Here is a 20,000-nt window from a genome sequence, read left to right as displayed (position 1 = left end):
CTGAACATGCCCGATCTCGTCTGATCTCGGAAGCTAAGCAGCGTCGGGCCTGGTTAGTACTTGGATGGGAGACTGCCTGGGAATACCAGGTGCTGTAAGCTTTTGCTCTCCCGGCCAGCAGGGGTCGCCGTTGGTGCCGTAGGCTTTGGGAGGAAAACCTGCAGGATGGAAAGGTGATCTATAGCCTCATCTCTAGAGATGTTTTGTTGCTGTGGCATGTGTGTGACCCATATTCAAAAAAAAAAACCCGTCTGTAAAACGAATATCGAAGCTGCCTCTAAATCTGCAAATGAAGATGAGTCGATAAACCACTCGTTTTTCGTATAACTAGACATATATTCATTTGTTACCGATTTCATTCATTGAGCACGGATACAATAGAGGTACAGCCATTCACTGTTTGACATGTCTGCACTGGTACAGAACCCAGCAATCAGAAAACGGGTGAAACTGTCTTTAGACTCAGCATACAGTACCGAGGCCCCCCATGACCAAATAAAGGCTAACCTCGATAATCAGCCTAAAGAACGCAGACTACAGCAAAACGACTGACTTTGAAAAGGGAATGAACGTCCGGAAGGAGTAGTGGAACTAGCTTGAGATGCTTCTCCGGACCCCTAACTAAAAGCCAGCGAGAACCAGCAGCGGCGTCCACTCCTGTTGAACCGGGATCCTTCCGCAGCCACGCAGCTCGTGGTGTCCTAACCCTCCCGTATCTGATTTTGGACCAAGCACATCAGGGGAGAGCGCGAACCCAGTCCCCCACTACCAGAAATTATGCAGTCGAGATTCCCACATTTGGGGAATTCGCAGGGGTCAGCACAGCCGGAGTGCAACGGCCGAGCCTCGCCCTGGGTGAACCGATTCGATTTCGATTTTTAAGAACTTTATTTTCTTTTCACAAAAAAATACAGGACATCACAAATCAGAAAGCTTTACATTAATATACATACTTAAAACAGTATATATGATCACATCTCATTACATTTTGACACGGTAACAGTTACATAGCAACAATTTTCTTTTTTTCTGGTGCAAATCACATTCTTTACTTAAACATGATAATGTTTTTCACAGTTTCTTGAGATATTGACCTATGCTCTCTATTTCCCGTTGACTAATTACAACTGAGTGTCGCATGAGCAGTTACATAAACTTGTCTGGTATATTTGAACACAAGTGCCGTTCTTCAATTAAAACTAACAGTACATTGTCAGGGACATTCAGTTCTATACAAACAAGAGACAGACAAGAGAATATTTCTACCGTTCATGTGGACTACGTGTTGACTTACTGATCGGAATAATTGAAAAGTTCGGGCTCATAGCCGATGCAGTGCGTGCTAATTAGAACAGCAACGCTGAGCTCTCAGCACCGTACTGAGCCCAGGTGTTTTTCTAAAGCTGTCAGGTGCAGTTCATTTACATGAAGGAAATCTCTTACTGGGTACGATTACAATGCAGTAAGTAGCACAGACTACTTAGGGAGTAGCCCGATGCGTTTAAAAACGACCCGAGCCAGGCAGGAGTCGAACCTGCAATCTCCTGATCCGTAGTCAGACGCGTTATCCATTGCGCCACTGGCCCCGGTGTGACACTGCAGGACTGTAACCCAGTGAGATCAGCACTGCAACTAGTAAACTATTACCCCCGGTCCATTCTTTACCAAAAGTGAGAAACACCTGTTTTCTACATTTTGTCTGTTTTAAAACCATATCTTCTGTCTTTTGCACTGATATTCTGATTCATTTCGATTTCAAAGAAAAAAAAAAACATTATCTTCCAAAGCATCATAAAATTGTCCCTTCTTCCAGACTCTACTTCTCTCTTGTAGTAGTACAGCAGACCTTTCCAGGTGAGCAGGTCACAGAGTCCGAAATGAGCTTCCTCCATCAAGCAAAGTACCTGAACATGACTCTGTCTTCATAAAAGTGCCCCTGTAATAAAGAAATTAAATCCGAAATCAAGAGGGCAGTTGCCTACTGAAGTTCAAGAAGTCATCAATTTTAACCTAGCAACACATTAAAGGCTGCATCTATACAAGTACGATTCTAGAAATGCTCACCAGATTACGTTTTAAGAAGGAACTGCGCCTCAGGTTCCGCCGAGATCTTAACTCGGATGGCAGGATTCAGAGTCCGGAGTGCGGACTGATGGCGCACGGAGGGTCCACATACTGTGGATCCCTCAGTGATCTTCCGCGTGTTCAAACAGCCAGCGTGTGACTCCCCTGTCCCCGTGACCTCATTGCTCTGCTCTCGCCTCTGTGCAGCCGAGCCCGACTCATGGTAAAGTGGAAAAAAATATGCCCTCAACGTGAGATTGACTCTGGAGTGAGGATAGACGTTACCTTTTTATCGTTGAACAGGATGTATGTGATGTGGCGACTAGGTTCAATTTTGTATCCTCTTTAAAAGATTAAGGACTGGGGTGAGCGTGATTTACCAACCTTTCAGCTAAGAACCCGACGTGCGCACCGTTTAAGCTGCATAGACTCGGTCGTTTAACTCTTCTCCATTAGCAGGGTTAAGGTTAAAGAAAAAAAACATTGCTGACTTCTTTTTTTTTTGCCAGCTGCTAGCGCTGATTAGCAAGGTTTGTATTTCATGTTTTGCAAGTTGCATCCATTTTAAGAAAAACAAGTCGTGTTAAAGACAGGAAATGAATACTTGCATTTAATTAAGTCTAGCCATAGGCAGTTATCCACTGGGATTCAGACCCAGGGTCTCCTGTTTACTAGACAGGCGCTTTAACCAACTAAGCCACAGCGCCCTGGGAGTGCTGTCCTTTTGCAGCCACTTGGACACACCACTCAGACACATCTGCATTCGGTGTGTGCTCCGCCTGCTCGCTGAGCAAGTTGCCACCTTTACATACAATAGCAACATCGACACCAAGAGAAAGGATGACAAATGGCTTTTATCTGGAACTTTTCATGTCCAAGGAGCTCAATGTGCTTTCTGTGTACAACAGGGCCACTGAACTCCACGCTGGCCACTGAACCACAGCAGTGGCTTGCTGGCTTGACATCTCCCAAGGAAAATGTTGAAATCGCATGTGGAACAGGAAAATGACCCTCGAGTACGAGGGAAAAAAAAGAAAAAGATCATCTGGAGCGCGCCAACCCAGTTGGGACAGCCCAGTTTTGTTGACGAGGTGGCCGAGTGGTTAAGGCGATGGATTGCTAGTCCATTGTGCTTTGCACGCATGGGTTCAAATCCCATCCTTGTTGGTTTCCATGTCTGTTTCCATTCTGTTTTTGATCCCTATTGCTCAATGCACAGTGAAAGCATTGCATACATGTGTCTGACAATGAGAAATGGGCCCCTGAGACAGTCATTTGCCTGTTTCACAAATGATCGTATTTTACTAGAGATTCTGTTTGGGATTCAGATGTGCATTCGGACAGCAATCCCTTTCAAGAAATGATACGTTCTGGATGAGGTCAAAGGTGCATCATTTGGACACTTTGTGGGCTTGAAATACAAAGACAATCATGTTCTATGGTACAAGATAAATACAAAACTTAAGCTTTTATTATAATTAGATTTGTTTATAAAGCATAAGCAAACATTTATTACATTAATATATGTAAAAATAACATTTTAGCATCATACGTTTAGTATATTTAGTCCCTAATGCTGAAAGAAATGATCATAGAACATGACTTCTAACCTTACCTGCTGTGTTTTTGATCCCTATTGCTCAATGCACAGTGAAAGCATTGCATACATGTGTCTGACAATGAGAAATGGGCCCCTGAGACAGTCATTTGCCTGTTTCACAAATGATCGTATTTTACTAGAGATTCTGTTTGGGATTCAGATGTGCATTCGGACAGCAATCCCTTTCAAGAAATGATACGTTCTGGATGAGGTCAAAGGTGCTGGAACACTGTATTTAGGATGTGTTTGCAGTTATTCTGTGTTTCTAGCTTCAACCCAGTGATATATATATATATGCTCACTGATTTTTTGGTACATGCCCAGGGCAATAATCATTATGAGGATTTATTTCCATATGTGCTAGAGGTAGTGTTGTGAAATTCTTCAACACACTGGATCGCAGGTTTAAACCTGCACTCTTACTCCTTAAATACCAACAAATGCAGATATGTGGCAATCATATTGTAGCGGACACTCATTTGCCTGTTTCACAAATGATCATATTTTACTAGAGATTCTGTTTGGGATATGGATGTGCATTCTGACAACAATCTCTTTCAAAAAATGATTTTACCTTATCGCAGCTTTGCCCCTCTTGCCTCTTTGGAAAATATCTCCATCTTGTGGTCGTTGTTGGTAATGTTTAGACAATATCTCCATCTTGTGGTCGTTGTTGGTAATGTCTAGACAATATCTCCATCATGTGGTCGTTGTTGGTAATGTCTTCTTATGCCCTTTTTTATTTCAATTCTTTATTAGTTGATTCTAGAATCTCTACAATAGAGCTGAAAATATCAGTTTTGTAGCAGACAATATGACATTAGTTATAGTCCAATTAAGACTGTATTACCCTGTTTGTAACATAACAAATTAAAATTGATTAAAACTAAGTTTGGAACACCAGGGAACATAAAAAATGATTTTTAGGAAAACCATGAGGTTCTCTGTGTCCGATGCCTGCAAGGGGAGAAAGCTAGAATCCTTTGCTTTTTCAAAATTTGAAAATAAACATCATTTAACAACAGCTTTCATTCCTAGGAGTGAAAAATAACCATTTTTGAAGACATATTAGTTTCTAAAACACTACAATAAAGTTAAAAACATCCGTTTTATATTACTTTTAGTATTTTTAGTGAAATTAGTCATTTATTGCACTATTTTTAATATAATCTCTAATTAAAAGTGAATAGAATTAAGTTTGGAGCAACAAGGAACACAAAAAAAAAAGATTTTAAGGAAAAAAATGATGTCTTCTGTGCCAGGTGCCTGCAAGGGGAGAAAGCTAGAATCCTACCCAGGCTCCTGGAGTTCTGTCCTGGCTAAAGGAGGGTGAATCCATCCCCTTCAAAGCTCCATGAAAAAATGATCATTTAAAATTTGAAAAAAAAAACATCATATAACAACAGTTTTCATTCATAGGAGTGAAAAACAACCATTTTTGAAGACATATTAGTTTCTAAAACACTACAATAAAGTTGAAAACATCCGTTTTATATTACATTAATTTTTGTGAAATTAGTCATTTATTGCACTATTTTTAATAAAATCTCTAATTAAAAGTGATTAAAATTAAGTTTGGAACAACAAGGAACACACAAAAAAAAAGATTTTAAGGAAAAAAATATTGTCTTCTGTGCCAGGTGCCTGCAAGGGGAGAAAGCTAGAATCCTACCCAGGCTCCTGGAGCTCTGTCCTGGCTAAAGGAGGGTGAATCCATCCCATTCAAAGCTCCATGAAAAAATGATATTTTTAAATTTGAAAAAAAAAAAAACATTATAGAACAACATCTCTTGGTCCACAGAGTGCAAAAATCCAACTTTGAAGAAAATCCATTGACTGATCCCCGAATCCTGAAGTTTCTTCGCATGATATCGGGCTTGCAACCACTTTCTGGAAAATTTTCAGCTCCATTGTAGAGATACTAGAATCAACTAATAGAGAATTAAAATAAAAAAGGGCATAAGAAGACATTACCAACAACGACCACAAGATGGAGATGTTGTCTAGACATTACCAACAACGACCACAAGATGGAGATATTGTCTAGACATTACCAACAACGACCACAAGATGGAGATATTTTCCAAAGAGGCAAGAAGGGCAAAGCTGCGATAAGGTAAAATCATTTTTTGAAAGAGATTGTTGTCAGAATGCACATCCGTATCCCAAACAGAATCTCTAGTAAAATATGATCATTTGTGAAACAGGCAAATGAGTGTCCGCTACAATATGATTGCTACATATCTGCATTTGTTGGTATTTAAGGAGTAAGAGTGCAGGGGGTTTAAACCTGCGATCCAGTGTGTTGAAGAATTTCACAACACTACCTCTAGCACATATGGAAATAAATCCTCATAATGATTATTGCCCTGGGCATGTACCAAAAAATCAGTGAGCATATACATATATCGCTGTGTTGAAGCTAGAGACACAGAATAAGTGCAAACACATCCTAAATACAGTGTTCCTGCACCTTGACCTCATCCAGAATGTATCGTTTTTTGAAAGCGATTGCTGTCAGAATGCACAACTGAATCCCAAACAGAATCTCTAGTCAAATATGATCATTTGTGAAACAGGCAAATGAGTCTCTCAGGTGCCCATTGCTCATTTTCAGACACATTTATGCAATACTTTCACCATGCGTTGAGCAATAGGGATTAAAGATACCAGAGGTAAGGTTTAAAAGTGATTCTGAGGTGCAACACATCAGCGAAACAGCTAGGCATCTGAAATGCGGGGTTTGAGAGCCCTTCAGGGAACACCGTACCCTAAAGGTACCAGAAGTCCACTAGTATAAGCATTAAGTCACTGTCAGCCCTGTTGCAATGTAATTGCTACATATCTTCATTTCTTTGGTTTTTAAGGAGTAAGAGTGCAGGGGGTCTAAATCTGCGATCCAGTGTGTTGAAGTATTTCACAACACTACCTGTAGCCCGTCTGGAAATAAATCCTCATTCTGATTATTGACCTGGGCATGTACCAATAAATCACTGAGTATATATATATATCACTGTGTTGAAGCTAGAGACCTGTATGTAATAATATGATGCTAAAATGTTATTTTCACATGTAAGAAAACCGGCTCAGGGACGCCAAATATGTAATGTTGCCATAGCAAAATTAAATGTAGGGGGTCTCTGAAGGCACCAGTTCTGTAGGGTTTGGGCATTTACTGAGACAATTATTAATTGTAGCAGTAAATCACAAAGTTGATTCTTTTGATAGCTTTAGAATCCAACCATGTGACATAACTCAAACAACGCGCACACACAGGTACTAATACACGAGGATACATTTATTAATACATAAAATATGCATGTAAACCTAACAGATCTTATCAAGAGGGTTATCAGAATACAAAAGATATATATTCAGTCAGTTACGAAGTGTTACACATATCAAGAGGACATACGTTCAGTATATCATTCATTAAGACCGTTTCGTTAATGAACTTGGTTATAACTTCTACATTAGATACTCAAACAAGTACATAACTCTTAGGAATTAAATTGATATCAACTGGTTGGGATAACAATTGAATTCTCGAGCTGTAATGCATTGAAGTTGAATACTCATCCAATCTTTGGGGATTCAGATCTTCCTGCGGGCACAAAGAAACAGTTGCAGGCTGTTGCTGTCCAATCCGCGCTCTCTGGCTCCGTGCCAGGCTGTGCTGTGCGGCTTGCGACGCTGCACTGCTGATGCTCACTGTTGGCTTTAACTAGCAAAGTTTGTGCACAGGAGAAAAGATGACTGTGGGTCCCAGCAAGTCAGGAAGAGGACCGGTTCGTTTCTGATGAAGAGCTAGTTCTGAATAGTGATTCAGCTGTCCACAGTTCCGACCTGTTCACGAGGCCTGCTGCTGGTGCTAACCTCGGGTGGATCCTCTGGTTATTCTCTGGCAACCTCCGCTCTAGACTCTTAGAACAAAGGAAAGTTCTGGCACTCTTACACACTGGCCGTTCCGTGGTTGTCCGGGCTGAGTCTCAGGATGGTCAGGAGGCGCGCTGCGAGAATGTCCTGCCCTTGGGAGCCTTCTGCTCCTGGGCCGTCCTGCCCTGGAATTCTCCTTTGAATTCCCTTTAGAATTGTCCACAGAATCCTCTGAATCCTCCCTTCTGAATCTTACTGAATCTCACAGGCTCTCTGTGTTGCCTGTTTTTACCTGGAGGAACTTCAGCTCATTGATTGGCTGAAAGTTCCATGGGCATCAGAGTCCCACGTGGGTTACTCGGCCCTACCAGTCCCTGATTGATTGATCAAGGTGAGATATGAGTCACTTAGTCCTGACACTTAGTAATGCAGTCCAGATGTCCAACTGGCACTCCCTAGACAGATAGGCGCCAATGGATGACCATTGATCATGAAAGCCAGGCTTAGCTAAGTGCATCCCCCTTTGGGAGCTGTCCTAGGACCTTAAATCACCCTGCAGAACAGTTTCTCTGTGGCTGCACCACAGAGATGAACAGAGAAATGGGGCCTCATTTGGGAAGGCTCAGAACACTTAATTCTGCCTTATTAATAAGCCTCGCCGCTACATATCCCCCCTTTTTGAAGGTCATGAGGTCCTGAGGCGTTGTTGCCTTCAAAACAAAACAGAGTTAAGTGATGTCCCTTGCCATTAGAACATTAATCTTAAATGTCCACATTACTCCTCGAGAATTCATACCGGAACCAGCATTGGATACAAACAGGATGAATAACATCTGGAGTATGTATAAACACGGTAGGAGACATTATCTAAGTCTAGGAATTACACATCAGGAAGTTCACTGTCAATATCTGATACCTCTGTAGTACATATTTGGGGAGAAATCACTTCCTTTCTTTTGACATGCTACCTTTGACTCATTCATGCTACCCAGATTACATTTTGATGCAAGAGTACAGCATTCAGAGTACACTGTCAGTCATGATCCAGCTTCCCAGCAGCAGTGTTACAATAACAACAGTTCCTGTTCCCAGCCCCGCGATAAACCACAACACCTGTGTTGGGTATCTGCTTGGGTGGTTTGGAGGTTTGTTCCATTAAAGCAAACTAACTACCTGTACCTCTTCAGGGCTTACTGTTTCTTGGATTTCTATCCAATTCAATAGTGTGGCACCTGAAGGCATCCATGACCTCAAGTTTGGTCTTATGTTGTCTGGTTCCAGACCGTACAGTGTTAAGTTACCATGCTGTACTATGGCCTCCTCGGGAACTTGCAGGAAAACTGTTTGATTAGGTAGCTGCATTGTGGTAGCTGTATCATGCCTGTCACAAGTCATAGTGTCAGTTAAATGTGGTGTGCTGACCAGCCATTTACTTCCTACCTGCTCTTCATGGGGTTCATTAACCTCCCTCTGCTCGTTAGTAGCTTTACACCCTTCATTGGTGAATCGTTTAGACACAGCCAATGGATAGCTTTGGTAGCCATACCCATCTCAAGATTTGGAACCAAATTCAATCTTGGATTGCCTTCTGGGTGAGCTATGAGCGATGGGGTTAATGTCACATACTCCTCTACTGAGAAGAGTGGAATCAAGTGGGTTGGGAATCGTGCCGTGGTTAGACTAGCTACAGTGGCACTAAGCTCCCTTAATAGGTCTTGTGTCAACATTCTGGCCTGTTGCACACAAGCATAAACCCACTGTATAACACCAACAATCATGTCCACTGGTTGGGGAATAAGGTTTAACCCTGTTGCATAGGAAATTGCCTGTAGGGTTTTCCCTAAGCTTTCCAACTTTTGCTGCTGTCGATACAGTCTGTCACTACCCTCCGGCATCTCTGACCCCTGCCTTCTTGGGGCAGTCAGGGTGAGAGTGCCAGTAGCACACAAACCTACCAGAAAAAAGCAAACGTGCAACAGTGGCGGCAGCAATCAGTCCTCCCAAAAGTCTTTTCGGGTGGCTGATCCCAGTCATCTCCTTCTGAGTGACTGTCGCCTTTCTAAGCTGGCGCAGCGTGTACATGGTGTCTTTCTCAGTATGCCCTGTGGCATCTTGGGCACCAACATCCTGGAAATATGGGGAGATCTGACGCAGCTGCTGATGCTGCTCCTCCTTTTCCAGGGCATCTGCTTTTTCGATTTGTTCATGCCTGTGCTCTAGGAACCCTGCAGGGGGTGGTGCAGCGGTAGAGCATGCCTGACCCTCGGCTGAGTGGTCATCTGGAGCACCTGAGTGATCTGGGATTGTTACCCCATTCTCACTGTTCAGGTCCACCCTGCACACTTCCTGATTGAGGAATCCCTCTATCGGCATGTTTACAATCGTTCGCTGGGCGTGGGTGTAGGACACCTGCTCGCTCCCCCCTTCCCTTGCTAGGGGTTCAGGGAGCTGCCCCAGCACTGGGATAGCTAGTTCACTGTCTTTGAACTTACTATCACTCACCAGGCCCATGTCAGTGCAGGCGGGGATTCTGACACCCCTCTTTGCGATGTCCTGCACTGGCAGGCGGGTGACTTGACCATCCAGCTCCAGTCTGGCTGAACCACTGTTGGTCAGACTCAGACTGACAGACTGAGCTGGTGGCTGTAAGAAAACCGGCTCGGCTTTCATTCCCTGTCCCTTCTGGGGGACTGGGTGTGTTGGCAACCCTGCCGTTGAGGCAGGAACAATCAGGTCAGTCTCACTCACTACCTGGTAGTTGTGAGAAATAATGTTACCTGACTGCAGGTTCCCTGGGTCACAGCAGAGGGAATCGGCATCTGGGATCAGGTGTGTCCACAGCGCAGTAGTCTCAGCGTCCAGCTGGACCTCCTGTCTAACCTGTGAATGTTGCACCAGGGGCACCTGGCGGTGGCCCTGTGACAGCTGCTCAAGCAGATCCTTACTAATAGAGGACCTCTCAGGGCTAAGGGTGAGGGCTACATCACCAACCTGCTCTCCTGCCATCTGGATCCCTTCCACCACTGCAGGGTGGTGTTCCTGACCCCTCTTGGGTGCCAGGGTGCACAGGGAAAGCTCCTTTTCATCGCCAGGTGGGGAGATCTGCTCCTCTTTAGGGATGTAAAAGGTGTGTGCTTTACCTGGTGGATCAGGCGGCTGCTTGGAGCACCGCTCCTGTGGCATGGAGGCTGTTGGGACCTTGGCCGGGACACGACTTCCCTGTATATCCGGGGAACAAGGAAATATTTTTATTTCTTGTCCAGAGGGAAGAGAAGGAATCTCCACATAGGCTTCTGTGTTTGGTGGGCACTGTGTGAGCACAGTCTGCCTCTTGGCCCCCCTTTCCTTCTGTACAGAAGGCTAAGGAGCCTTGACCTGTTTCCACACTTTGCCTTTCTGGTGATCCACCAAAGGTTCCTCTCTGAGTCGCATGCCCTTTTCTTTTTCAACCCGTTTGAGCTTGCCGTGTGACATCAAACACCTTTCAACCTCAGTGTCAATCAGTGTCTCACAGTGTAAGACATCTCCCATGGCAGCCTTGAGGTAAAAGCTTCTTGCTTTTCCTCTGTGTTTTACTGCCTGCTCTGTGACTTCAGGGGTGGAGTCAGCACTCACTTGGGAGTGGCTGAATTCATCCAGGCAGGAACCCTTCTGCTCAATCAGATAGACTGAGGGAGGGAGAGGGGGCGGGTCTCCGCCTCCTCCAGTGGAGAGTATCAGCTCATTCACGCTTCCGGCAGCCTTGGGGAGCGGTTGTCCCTGTCCTAATAAAGCTTGTTCAAGCCTGGCCAGGCGGGTGGCTACTGAATCCTTTTGTTCAGCTTTATCTAGCCCTTTCCCTCCCCCGGTGTTCTCATGGCACTTAGGACGCTGGGTGTGGTCCTGTGTGCATGCTTTGGAACGGGGCTTAGCCAGCTCAGGAGCCTGTGCTCCTTCGAGCAGGGGGGAATTAACCCTGCTGGCTCTGACGGCAAACACAGTCACTTTAACAGCTTTTTGCTCAGAGCGACTTTGGACATCATACTCCCAGGCTTTCTGCACGAATCTCTTAATATCAGTCATTTTCATGGTCTGTGCATCTGTATGCATTAAGATCATCTTTCTGACTGACGGGTGGAGATTCGCAATGAATAAACCCTTGAAATGTGTGTTCTCTTCGCAACCCTCATCATTTCGCCCTGCAAAATAAGTTCGTCTAAGTCTCTCGTAATATTCGCGAGGGGACTCTGCTCTCTTGTGCTTAATGTTAAGAGCGGCGGCTATCGCAGCAGTCGGGTCAATAAACGCACTGTATTCTTCGATAAGTGCTTGACAAAGCTGCTCAAAATCATTACAGACTTCTTTCATCTGCCTAGCCATCCACTCATGTACAGCTCTGCTGGTAGTTTTCCTGACCAGAAACACTTTCTCCTGTTCTGTGGCGTTTGGCAGATACTGCAGGGTATACCTGAGGTCCTGAATATAACTCTCGATATTATTCTTTGACACTGCGGGGTCAAATCTCTCTATGTCCTTCGCTAGCTCTCTCAGAGAATGGAGATTTATCCTTCTAGCTTCTCCGCTGACGGAGATATGGAAGAGATCGTGGTCAGACCTGTCGCTGCTAGAGAGAGTGCTTAATAGCGACTCGAATTCAGACCTTTTAGCAACCATCGTTAAACTTAAAGAGTATTACGTTTAAGTACGAAATCACAGTTTTACCACAGAAAACCACAAGATCAAGTATGCAATCAACCCGGTAGATCGCAAAAGATCACAAAACAATCAAGCACTGCTTAAAGAGCAAGGGGAACTTTTTTTTTCTTTCGGCTTTCAGCACACCGTATTGTTGTGTATGAAACCCGCGGCGTTTTATATTGAATTATTCCGCTTGGTTGACTCATTTCAGTCTTGCCACGCCCACCCAGGGACGCCAAATAATGTAAGAAAACCGGCTCAGGGACGCCAAATATGTAATGTTGCCATAGCAAAATTAAATGTAGTGGCTCTCTGAAGGCACCAGTTCTGTAGGGTTTGGGCATTTACTGAGACAATTATTAATTGTAGCAGTAAATCACAAAGTTGATTCTTTTGATGGCTTTAGAATCAAACCATGCGACATAACTCAAACAACGCGCACACACAGGTACTAATACACGAGGATACATTTATTAATACATAAAATATGCATGTAAACCTAACAGATCTTATCAAGAGGGTTATCAGAATACAAAAGATATATATTCAGTCAGTTACGAAGTGTTACACATATCAAGAGGACATACGTTCAGTATATCATTCATTAAGACCGTTTCGTTAATGAACTTGGTTATAACTTCTACATTAGATACTCAAACAAGTACATAACTCTTAGGAATTAAATTGATATCAACTGGTTGGGATAACAATTGAATTCTCGAGCTGTAATGCATTGAAGTTGAATACTCATCCAATCTTTGGGGATTCAGATCTTCCTGCGGGTACAAAGAAACAGTTGCAGGCTGTTGCTGTCCAATCCGCGCTCTCTGGCTCCGTGCCAGGCTGTGCTGTGCGGCTTGCGACGCTGCGCTGCTGATGCTCACTGACCGGCTAGTTAGTGTTGGCTTTAACTAGCAAAGTTTGTGCACAGGAGAAAAGATGACTGTGGGTCCGAGCAAGTCAGGAAGAGGACCGGTTCGTTTCTGATGAAGAGCTAGTTCTGAATAGTGATTCAGCTGTCCACAGTTCCGACCTGTTCACGAGGCCTGCTGCTGGTGCTAACCTCGGGTGGATCCTCTGGTTATTCTCTGGCAACCTCCGCTCTAGACTCTTAGAACAAAGGAAAGTTCTGGCACTTGGACACACTGGCCGTTCCGTGGTTGTCCGGGCTGAGTCTCAGGATGGTCAGGAGGCGCGCTGCGAGAATGTCCTGCCCTTGGGAGCCTTCTGCTCCTGGGCCGTCCTGCCCTGGAATTCTCCTTTGAATTCCCTTTAGAATTGTCCACAGAATCCTCTGAATCCTCCCTTCTGAATCTTACTGAATCTCACAGGCTCTCTGTGTTGCCTGTTTTTACCTGGAGGAACTTCAGCTCATTGATTGGCTGAAAGTTCCATGGGCATCAGAGTCCCACGTGGGTTACTCGGCCCTACAAGTCCCTGATTGATTGATCAAGGTGAGATATGAGTCACTTAGTCCTGACACTTAGTAATGCAGTCCAGATGTCCAACTGGCACTCCCTAGACAGATAGGCGCCAATGGATGACCATTGATCATGATAGAAAGGCTTAGCTAAGTGCATCCCCCTTTGGGAGCTGTCCTAGGACCTTAAATCACCCTGCATGAATAGTCTCTCTGTGGCTGCACCACAGAGATGAACAGAGAAATGGGGCCTCATTTGGAAAGGCTCAGAACACTTAATTCTGCCTTATTAATAAGCCTCGCCGCTACACACATATATTAATGTAATAAATGATTGCTTATGCTTTATAAATAAATCTAATTAAAATAAAAGCTTAAGTTTTGTATTTATCTTGTACCATAGAACATGATTTTCTTTGTATTTCAAGCCCACAAAGTGTCCAAATGTTCTATGATCATTTCTTTCATCATTAGGGACTAAATATACCAAACGTATGATGCTAAAATCCTGAAAAAAGGATAGGCTCCATTTCGTCAGTAGATTGGAGTCCAAAACTGATTTGGGTCAATATACATTACCTTTGAAGATAAGGTACAGTCTACTGTAGGGAACCATCAACTTAGAAAGCATTGGCCTTCCCTGGGGGTCAGGTAGGTGCAAAAGATAAACCTTTATCCTATCTTTATCTTAAGATAAGTGGCCAAGCAGTATTTTTCCAAGTTTCACCAAGCTCATCATGTTGCCATAGTAGACAAAGTTCTATAAAATGTTAAATAACTTTAGAAAAAAGCATCTTGGTCTTTCAGTACTGTACAAGGTGAATTAAACTGTCCCTGGTAATAAAAAGTAATTAGAAGCATCCCAGAAACTTTATCTCTAGAAACATTAGCTGTTTTATATCATGTAATTTAGTGTGATGTTGTCAGAATTCAAGGACATTATCACACACAGAAATTGGTTCAGTTAAATCTAAAAAACACAGCTAAACATGGGTTTAAATGTAAAATAGAAGTCTTACCTCTTGTCAAAAGATTTAATTCAAGAAGCGATGTAATAAATGATTGCTTATGCTTTATAAACAAATCTAATTAAAATAAAAGCTTAAGTTTTGTATTTATCTTGTACCATATAACATGGTTTTCTTTGTATTTCAATCCCACAAAGTGTCCAAATGACGCACTACATGATATAAGGAAGATTATCACATGCATATCGGTATTATCTTTCTTACGAAAATGCATTCCTTTCATTACCTTTTACTTTTTAAAATGAACTCAAATTGTGTATAATGTAATAATTTAAGTAGAATAGATTCTAACAATATAATGATCCAGTGTGTTGCACTACTTCACTGCTTCACTGCTCTATGCCGTCTGGAAATAAATCCTCAGACTGCTCACTGCCCTGGGCTTGTACCAATAAATTACAGGAGCACGTCTATATATCACTGCGTTGAAGCAGAAGACACACAATCACTGCAAACACATCCTAAATACAGTGTTCCAACACCTTTGACCTCATCCAGAACGTATCATTTATTGAAAGGGATTGCTGTCAGAATGCACATCTGAATCCCAAACAGAATCTCTAGTAAAATACGATCATTTGTGAAACAGGCAAATGACTGTCTCAGGGGCCCATTCCTCATTGTCAGACATATGTATGCAATGCTTTCACCGTTCATTGAGCAATAGGGATTAAAAACACCGCAGGTAAGGTTAGATGTCATGTTCTATGATCATTTCTTTCAGCATTAGGAACTAAATATACTAAACGTATGATACTAAAATGTTTTTTCACATATATTAATGTAATAAATGATTGCTTATGCTTTATAAATAAATCTAATTAAAATAAAAGCTTAAGTTTTGTATTTATCTTGTACCATAGAACAAGATTTTCTTTGTATTTCAAGCCCACAAAGTGTCCTTTGATCTCTATTCTGTGGTAATCCACAATGACCCCGTTCTTCAGGTGATTCATCATGTCCTCCCTCGTCTGTTGAGAGGCCATCCCGATCTCTTCTGCCGTGGCATGCTTCATACACGCTCTCTTGAAGTGAGCAGGAAGCTGATCAAAAGTATTCAGGCACATCTTGCACACCAGGGGAATCCTCGCGGGTTTCCTTTGAAAATAAATAATACCATCTGTGTATAGAAACAAGCTAAGACTGATTTCTTAAATTATCCTTAAAATTCTCTCTCATAGTTTGAGCATAATGATTTTATTGCATTTGTATAAGAATTGCTCATTGCTCCAAAATAAATAATGGTTTCATAAAAAAGTGAACACTTACTTGGTCTCAGTCACAGACTTTCCAATAGAAGCCATTGTGGAGTTCAGCAACTGCAGGTCCTAGAAGTGGGGAAGGAATTTTAAAAGAGAAATTGAATTACAATACAGAAGGAATGGCTGAGGGTTCACTGAAATATATAAATATACAAATTCCAAAGACTGAGTCCATATAGAAACAACTACTTTTCATTTTCAGTATAAGAAAAAAAAACATTATCTTCCAAAGCATCATAAAATTGTCCCTTCTTCCAGACTCTACTTCTCTCTTGTAGTAGTACAGCAGACCTTTCCAGGTGAGCAGATCACAGAGTCCGAAATAAGCTTCCTCCATCAAACAAAGTACCTGAACATGACTCTGTCTTCATAAAAGCGCCCCTGTAATAAAGAGATTAAATCCAAAATCAAGAGGGCAGTTGCCTACTGAAATACAAGAAGTCATCAATTTTAACCTAGCAACACATTAAAGGCTGCATCTATACAAGTGCGATTCTAGAAATGCTCACCAGATTACGTTTTAAGAAGGAACTGCGCCTCAGGTTCCGCTGAGATCTTAACTCGGATGGCAGGATTCAGAGTCCGGAGTGCGGACTGATGGCAAACGGAGGGTCCACATACTGTGGATCCCTCAGTGATCTTCCGCGTATTCAAACCGCCAGCGTGTGACTCCCCTGTCCCTGTGACCTCATTGGTCTGCTCTCTCCTCTGTGCAGCCGAGCCCGACTCACGGTAAAGTGAAAAAAAAGATGCCCTCAACGTGAGATTTACTCTGGAGCGAGGATAGATGTTACCTTTTTATCATTGAACAGGATGTATGTGATGTGGCGACTAGGTTCAATTTTGTATCCTCTTTAAAAGATTAAGGACTGGGGTGAGTGTGATTTACCACCCTTTCAGCTAAGAACCCGACTTGCGCATCATTTAAGCTGCATAGACTCGGTCGTTTAACTCTTCTCCATTAGCAGGGTTAAGGTTAAAGAAAAAAACATTGCTGACTTCTTTTTTTTTTGCCAGCCGCTAGCGCTGATTAGCAAGGCTTGTATTTCATGTTTTGCAAGTTGCATCCATTTTAAGAAAAACAAGTCGCGTTAAAGACAGGAAATGAATACTTGCATTTAATTAAGTCTAGCCGTAGGCGGTTGTCTGTAAGGACCAGTTCTGTTTGAGAAGACACAACAAAGAAGGCACCGCTGGGATTCGAACCCAGGATCTTCTGTTTACTAGGCAGGCGCTTTAACCAACTAAGCCACGGCGCCCCAGGAGTGCTGTCCTTTTGCAGCCACTTGGACACACCACTCAGACACATCTGCATTCGGTGTGTGCTCCGCCTGCTTGCTGAGCAAGTTGCCACCTTTACATACAATAGCAACATCGACACCAAGAGAAAGGATGACAAATGGCTCTTATCTGGAACTTTTCATGTCCAAGGAGCTCAATGTGCTTTCTGTGTACAACAGGGCCACTGAACTCCACACTGGCCACTGAACCACAGCAGTGGCTTGCTGGCTTGACATCTCCCAAGGAAAATGTTGAAATCACATGTGGAACAGGAAAATGACCCTCGAGTACGAGGGAAAAAAAAGAAAAAGATCATCTGGAGCGCGCCAACCCATGTCCGGACAGCCCAGTTTCGTCGACAAGGTGGCTGAGTGGTTAAGGTGATGGACTGCTAATTCATTGTGCTCTGCAGTCATGGGTTCAAATCTCATTCTCGTCGCTTTCCATGTCCGACACATGTGCCTGTTTGACGTCGGCCCTCCTGTTGCTTGCTCCGGTGCTAGAGCCGTACATTGTCTAGCGGTGGCTGAACATGGTATAGTAGGCCAACGTCGGTATCGAGCAGTGACAGTAACAGTACTTACTGCGCCCCATAAGAAATCGTTTGTCCCTGTTCAAAAGAGATTGTGCGATGTCCTGCGGCGTTCGTAAAGCAAACCTTTGACAGTTTGAAAAGAGGAATTTATTCTGCTTCCTGTGCGTGCAGTAGTTACAAAGTTGAACGTCTTTACACGATCTGCTGCAGTTTTCAGTGGGCGGGCTTTGTCAGATGGCTTGAAAAAACGCACTGTGTTTCGGCTGAACTCCACACTCATGAGCAGTGTCCTGCATGTTTTCTGTGTATAGCTGTCTTTTAACGCATACAGAATTCATTTGAAATCATTGATTTCTCCAATTAACAAGGGTCCCTTTTTGAACCTGCGAGAAGCATTCTTTCAATGTAACAGATTTACTCCGGGGAAAGCCAGCATGACATTGAGAGTAGCTCAAGCTTTCAGCACCCATATCGGACTGCGTGTATGCAGACACCACTCAGAATCCCCTGTAAGATTCTCCCTCAATTCCGTTTTTCAGTGCTTTAGCTCTTTCAAAAGGCTTCGCTTTGCTAGTCACAATCCAAGGCTCATGATGGCATTTGAAAACTTTCACCACTGCGTTGGCCGGGAATCGAACCCGGGTCAACTGCTTGGAAGGCAGCTATGCTCACCACTATACCACCAACGCATGCCCACAGGAAGTCTGCAGGACACCACCAGAGAATGCTTTTTTTAAATTTTTTTTTATTAAACATAGAATTTACAAATACAAATACAACAAGAGGATCAGAGTCATGTACAAGAGAAAAAAAATGCAGCAGAAAAAAGCATTTAACTACCAGAGGTAATTAAGTAATTATGTGATCAAATTGTATATTTTACACGTATCATATCTTGCTTTAATATTTCTCAATTATTTATAAACTTTAGTTTCAACATGCATGCGTTTCCTGTAAAAAATAAAACTCAGCACACAGTTTTTCTTTTAACAACATTTCGAGTACCTCTGGCATTCATGAAAAAGACATACACAAAAGCAAATAACTAACTCTAAGACTGTCTAAACTATTGAGTTTTTCAAAGAACCAGAACTATAACAGTCCTTAACACTTAACTACACCATTCCAAACTAACACTAAAGAAACACTAGTATATACTGGTATAACAAATAAAACCAAACATAATCATTAACTGAGCAGTCACTGGGAGCAAATCTCCTTCCCGTCCACAAAGGCCCTCGCTCCCACAAAGTAGGCTCTCCTCCCCTCTCTTCTGGCAGCTTCAACCTGGGGCCACAGCTGGTTCCTGGTACTCCTGTCCGCAGCAGACAGGTCCTCTGCAAACCTCAGTTTGTTCCCATTCAAATACTCATTCCCCCTCGCCGCTCGCCACAGCATGTCCCTCGCCGTCCTCTTGGTGAACTGTATTATAATCGATCTGGGGAGCACTTGCCCAGACATGTTCGCTCTCCCGAGCTTGTGAACAAAGTCAATGGCCGATATTACGTCCTCCTGGTCCGGCAGGGTCCTTTTACAGATACCCTTCACTGTTGCAACAAGGTCCTTATCACGTTCCTCTTTAACTCCAAATAATTTTAAATTCCATCATCGACGGTATCTATCTACATCGTTCACTTTCAATTCAAGTTCTTTAATATGCTTTTCTTGTTTGGTATTTACTTGTTTAAGAACTTTTACTTCACTCTTTAAGTCTTCAACCTCTTTAAACACACAGTCCATGGACTTTTTAAGACTTTCGATTGCGACTGTATTAGATCAAGTCATTTCCTTCAGCTCACCCATGCTCTGTGCCATCATGTTGAAGATGTTGGTCTGGAGCTCCTCCAGCGTCAGGTCGCCCCTTCCTCTCTTGGCTGCCGGGGTTTTCACAGGTGTGCTGGGCAGGGACTCCGGCTCTTCCTCTGGCAGCTGAGTCTCACTTGGGCTGCGAGCGCTCGCGTACGAGCGCATCTCCAGCACTCTTTCCACGTCCCCTCCAGCTGGTTCACTTTTCCCTTTAGTTGCCATCAATTTTCTTGTAGTGCTATACATATACGATTGAGGTATCTTAGATTTCTCCTTCGAAGACCCAGCACTCTCTTTTCTTTTCCCAGTGTTACTCATATCGAAATTCTTAAACCTAAAAAAAATCATTTTTTTTTCTTTCAGTTATAACTGAAGTTTAAACAACTACTGTTAAGTCCTTATTTTTCAGTAGTCAAAAAAAGCAAAAATTAACATTCAGGTCATGAAAAAC

General features: G+C 43.0%; 4 non-coding genes and 1 pseudogene across 4 annotated transcripts in view; 1 reads left to right on the top strand and 4 right to left on the bottom strand.

The window, feature by feature from the left end:
• LOC148633993 (5S ribosomal RNA) overlaps positions 1-101 on the top strand; it is a 119-nt gene extending 18 nt beyond the window's left edge. The window contains exon 1 of the ribosomal RNA XR_015933748.1: positions 1-101. This exon is cut by the window's left edge and continues 18 nt beyond it. This is a non-coding gene — a ribosomal RNA (5S ribosomal RNA).
• A 636-nt stretch (positions 102-737) lies between these two features.
• Positions 738-878, bottom strand: LOC148633992 (U1 spliceosomal RNA; annotated as a pseudogene).
• Positions 879-1,513: 635 nt separating this feature from the next.
• On the bottom strand, positions 1,514-1,586 carry trnar-acg (transfer RNA arginine (anticodon ACG)). Its single transcript has one exon. It is a non-coding gene; the product is annotated as a tRNA-Arg (tRNA).
• Positions 1,587-17,112: 15,526 nt separating this feature from the next.
• Positions 17,113-17,186, bottom strand: trnat-agu (transfer RNA threonine (anticodon AGU)). The gene has a single exon. It is a non-coding gene; the product is annotated as a tRNA-Thr (tRNA).
• A 1,174-nt stretch (positions 17,187-18,360) lies between these two features.
• trnag-ucc (transfer RNA glycine (anticodon UCC)) lies at positions 18,361-18,432 on the bottom strand. The gene has a single exon. It is a non-coding gene; the product is annotated as a tRNA-Gly (tRNA).
• Positions 18,433-20,000: the final 1,568 nt, after the last annotated feature.

Source organism: Lepisosteus platostomus, unplaced genomic scaffold (genome assembly GCF_059453375.1).
Source record: "Lepisosteus platostomus isolate fLepPlt1 unplaced genomic scaffold, fLepPlt1.hap1 Scaffold_40_H1, whole genome shotgun sequence".
NCBI lineage: Eukaryota > Metazoa > Chordata > Actinopteri > Semionotiformes > Lepisosteidae > Lepisosteus > Lepisosteus platostomus.
This window is presented reverse-complemented; position numbering and strand designations above follow the sequence as displayed.